This window comes from Amblyomma maculatum, chromosome 10 (genome assembly GCF_055883805.1).
Source record: "Amblyomma maculatum isolate TAMU_Amacu chromosome 10, ASM5588380v1, whole genome shotgun sequence".
NCBI lineage: Eukaryota > Metazoa > Arthropoda > Arachnida > Ixodida > Ixodidae > Amblyomma > Amblyomma maculatum.
In genome coordinates, this window is record NC_139353.1 from 100,260,723 (window position 1) to 100,265,973 (window position 5,251).

The 5,251-nt window shown below is 44.6% G+C and overlaps 1 non-coding gene across 1 annotated transcript; it reads right to left on the reverse strand.

Annotated features, from left to right (window-relative positions):
- Positions 1-4,670: 4,670 nt before the first annotated feature.
- Positions 4,671-4,742, reverse strand: TRNAP-AGG (transfer RNA proline (anticodon AGG)). The gene has a single exon. It is a non-coding gene; the product is annotated as a tRNA-Pro (tRNA).
- Between the last annotated feature and the right edge of the window lie 509 nt (positions 4,743-5,251).

Here is a 5,251-nt window from a genome sequence, read left to right on the forward strand (position 1 = left end):
AAACATGTTATACAACTGTTCTGTATATCAAGGGCGCGCTTCGTTTCCCAAATACCTCGAAAATGCGAAGCCGTCGAAGTGTGCGCTAGCAAGCATATACGCGCGTCGCGTCGCTTTTGCGTTTACAACAGTAGTTGTAGCTGTGCGTCTTCATATCTGCGACTGAAGATCTGCCGCCTACAACACGAAAGTAGAAGCCCGAACGTATCGCTTCGCTAGCGATGACAAAAAACTGTTCGAGAAAAAAATAAACATCGCTGACCATCGAAAGATGCGCAGATAGCCGCATAACGGGCGAAGCGTTCTCGAATGTTTACATATTGAAACCTCTCAGTCGGAAGTGTATTCATTGACATCGATGCTCCGCTGGTAGCACGTGAAGCTAAAACGCCCAGTATTACAAGTATTAGTGCACCGGATATCTCTATGTAGGAAAACTGACAAGCGTTCGTAGACAATGAAAAACACATCAGAACTAGTAAATTATGATATCTCGAGGTTTGCCTTCAATAAAGCGACGCATTACAAAGATACGGTACATTTGTGAACCCTCGTGATAGGCTGCAAAGATATTCAGCCTGTTTAAAGGGCGATCGGTGAATTACGGCCCCAAATTTTACTGCCAAGAAAAATATAAAATACAAAAGAGCAAAAGTAGCTACATATACTAAAAAATAACCCCTCTAACCACAATCCGCCGTAGAGTAGTGGTTAAGGCGCCGTCTGGAGACTATACGGACCGAGGTTGAATTCCACTTGGGTAGTAATATTATTTTTTATTTTTTTTTATTTTATTTATTATCTTAAATGTAGTCGTTTTATTTTATATTGTTGCATGCTTTTTCCACCCTGGCGACGCGTTTCTTTCCGGAAACGAGGGCGGGCCATCAACCATACAGGCCATTCCCGTATTAGAGCTCCGCGCGGTTTCTTTCCGGACTTTCCAGGGTAGTACAGGAATTTGCTGAAATAGCCCCAAATCCTGTGCAGTAAACCTGTATACGATTTCCTGTACGAATTTTATACAGGGTTTTTCAGTAGGGAGTAATATATTTAATTCTTGATCTGTTTCGTTAAAAAAGCTTTCGTCCTCCAACAACTTATTATTAAGTTTCCATAAATGCCAATTAAACCGATTCTTGCTTTGTTTTCATTCCAAAGGTTGCAATCACTAAGGCATGATCACTGAAAGCCACAGGTCTAACTTCGTACAAGGTGCAAAGTGGTAAAAGTTCAGCTGCGACATACAATCTGTCTAATCGAGCATGGCTGTTGCCCTGAAAATGGGTATACTGCGTATAGGTGCCATTAGTGAATAAACTTCCAATATCTTCTAAATCATGGCCATGGACGATTTAATTCAAAACATCAGCACTTTAATAACGTACAATTGACTTTTTGGCGCGATCTGAAGCTTGGCAAACGCAATTGAAATCGCCCAGTAGGATTATCACTTAGTCACTGTTTAAATATGACTCCAGTCCTTCAAAAAATAATTTTCGCTCAGTCTCTGCGTTTGGTGCATACACACAAATAACTCGGAAATCAAGGCCGCAGTGCAAAAAAATCAACGACAAGGAGACGGCCGCTTTCATACGAGAAAATCGACTGTACCATAATACCAAGATTATTGCGAAGTACACAACCACCAGAAGTACCTACAGAATGGCAGACACATGCATCAAAATGCGTACGGAAAGCGGACACCATTCGGTCTGTAGCAACTTGACTCTCAATTTTCGATTCTTGCAAGGCGACTACATGTAGGTCGTTATCTAGAAGACGACAGAGCTGACACGGTCGCCTTCTTCCTCCAAGGCCTCTCTCACGTTAATAGATGCTACACGCAGTGCTTCACTTACTGTGATCACCATATCGAAAAGAAAAAAAAACGCCTTATAAAATGGTGTCTGCGCTCGCGCCACACCCCAATACCCTTAGCCCAAAATGACACTTTGCACAACAAACTATGGAGGCGGTTTCCCCGCCTGCCTTGAATCGACCGAAAAGTTCGGCTGCTGCTTCAGGGTAGACCGCCGCAAACCTGGAGTTTTAGGCGGCGGTCCGTCTCCCCCGCTTTGGTCCTGTTGAAGCGTCCCGCTGTCAACGGCGTCGTGGGGGCGTTTTCCGGCCACCAAGGTAGCCGCACCGGGAAGAATGTCCATGCCCTAAAGATCTGGAGGAATGCAAGGAGCTTCAGTGTCGACTGAATATTTTGCCTCGCTCTCCGACTTGGGCCCTACGTCGTGGTGAGGCGCTGGTTCACGTGTGGTGACATCCGCCTCAACCACGGTTTTCTCCTGTACCACACGGATTGTTGTGAATGGAGAACTCACTGAAAGCCTCCAAAAGCGATCTTTTGTGAGGCAGGGTTGTCCACTGTCGCCATTGTTATTCGCAGCCTACCTTGAACCGCTTTGCTTGGCCATCCGGAATAATGAATGCATAACGGGCTTCACGCTACAATCAGTGCATGTGAAAATCCTGGCTTATGCCGACGACATCGCTGTCTTTTGTGCAAATAGAGAAAGTATTTGTGAGGTGACGAATGTAGTACAGACATTTTGCAGCTGCACAGGTGCCCAGATAAACTGATAAAAGCTGCGGTTTCTGGCATGGTAGCTGGGAGGTCACACCCGAACTCTATTTTCGGATGCGCTGGTCAACCACTCCAGCATTGTATCTAGGAGTGCCCCTTGATTCTTACCGGGACTCAGATCCGTACTGGCATGACCAAGCATCGAGGGCCAAGGAAAAAAGTGATGCGTGGCAAGGAAGGCAGTTGTCCATGTTCTCGCGTGCCACTATATGTAATCTGTTCCTTACTGCTAAAGTGTGTTACGTGCTGAATGTGCTCAGTGCTTCGAGGACAAACATACAAAAACTTCACTGTGTTTTTGCCGTTTTCATTTGGGCGTCGACCTGGGAAAGGACGAGCCAAACAAATTTGTTTCTTTCCGTACAAAAAGGAGGGCTTGGTCTGGCGCACTTATTTTTGCGACAAGTTGTCTCGCGTTTCATGTGCCTTCGTGACCAAAATGATGTCTTCCTCAGAACAGTAATCCAAGTTCGGCTTGGTTGACTCCTTCCTAATTTTCTTGTCAGTTCGTGTCTCAATGTAGGTGGTACAGTAAGAGGGTACTTGCGAGAAGTGGTGCTCGCGTACAGATTGCTGCATGTGCGCTTTTCCACGGAGTATTTGTGCAATGTTAAGCGGAAAAAATTGTATGCGGACCTAGTGGACACAATGCTTCCTGTACCGATATACCTTTTGTCGCAGTGTCCAGGCCCAGGAGATGATGTACACAACAGAGTTAAGAAGGTGCCAATGTCACCACCAGTCAAATCATTTTTCTTTAAACTCCATACTAGCACATTATCAGTCAAAACATGGATGCTCTCTAAAGGCCTGTTCGTCCCTTGGTCAACAAACTGTTTGTTGTGTAACAGACCAGAGACGATAGAACACGTGTTTTTGGACTGTTGGGATGCCATTTTTTTCTGGGATGTGCTTCAGAGAAATTTAAAAAAGAGCTACCCCTAGATGCATATGGCATACGATTTTTACCTTTTCCTAATACAGAGGAGTTTTCCTTTGATACAATAATGCTCCTGGGCCTCCACAGCTTGTGGAAAACCAGAACGCAGTTTAACAATGCAGATATACAAGCCAATCCTGTACGAGAACATTTCATACACAGTGTTGTGCGGTTCAGGGAAGTGCATATGACACTCCCCGAGCAGCCACAATGGATTCATGTGCTTGACAGTTTGGTAAAACTGAAAAAGTTTTAACCCGACGTGTCACGCGAACGTGTGCTGGCACGTTGTATTGTTCATCGTCTTGTTTTGAATATTCAAGTCAGCAATAAAGAAAAAGAAACTCGTTGGTATAGGGGTATGATTCTCGTTTCGGGTGCGAGAGGTCCCAGGTTCAAATCCCGGACGAGCCCAATTCTTGTTTTTTTGCATAGCAACGCGTCAGCTCATCATTGCGTCATATGTACAGCAAACGAAATTTATCTTCTTGGCTGCACCTGAAATCCCTTATAATACAGCCGATGCCAAATGCGATGAAGAGAACAAAGCTAACTCTTCACCCGGCCCACATGCAATATATTTGCGCCCCCAGTTAGGCACACATGATGCTGCGTTCATAGCCTGCTTTTTATTGTTAACAAGAAACCAGAGCGGGATCTGAAACGTCAAATAACGTTTTTGACATGCTTAGTAATCTACTGACTGTGATCGGTGTTCTTATTGCTCTCAGTGTATTTTTATATATATCGGTCTTAATAGATTTTTTTCTTGATGTTCCAATATCTTTGTCTTTGCTCTTGTATTACTTTATGTACATCACTCCCACCCCCCTTATTTGATACCCTGTAAAGGGTCCCTAAGGGTTCAATAAATGATAATGGTAATGATGATTATGTCCAGCTATATAAGCTACTGACCAACTAGTGATCATCTGCAGCGGACAAATCCACAGATGTGAATTTTCCTACACAAGGAAGTCAGGCCTAAGGTAATAATTACGCTGGTCTTTCTAGGTATAAGCGAGCGATATGCAGGGTAAAACATTCCAATTGAAAGTAAAGGTAGGAACGACCCGATCGGATGCGTTTGCAAGTATGGGCTAGCCGGGTACAAACGGTAGAAAAAAACACGGGCTCGTCCGGGATTTGAACCCGGGACCTCTCGCACCCTAAGCGAGAATCATACCCCTAGACCAACGAGCCAGGTTGGAGGGCGTCGAGCTGCAGCTGGAAGTCTAGGGGCTGGTTTCCACAGTAAACAGCAGCGGACGATAAGCAGACCTTGGCTGGGTTAACCTGCGAGTTCCCTCTGAGTTCTTGGGAACGAAATTGGTTCTACTAAGTGCACCTATCTTTTGATAGAATTTATATTAATACTTGCTGTCGGGTGTTCATGCTGACTGTTCGGAGAGTGAGGTGAGAACTGTGTGAGAGTTATCTATGAGGTTAAATGTCGGGCATTGATTTCATATATTAAAACAATAGAATCATAATTCTTACGAGAAGAAAACGCCATCGCCGGACGTTGCCAGCAGAAGGCGTCGCAAGAAGTCGCGGTCCCGAAAGCTGACAGAATTAAAAAAGATGTACATCGTTTTACCAGTCACACATCGCCCTTCCTAATAAAATGCCCTCAAAAAGCGATACAGACAGTCATATGACATTGTAAAGAGTCACGTAATGATGCTGGCAACTTGATGCTACGAAATGCC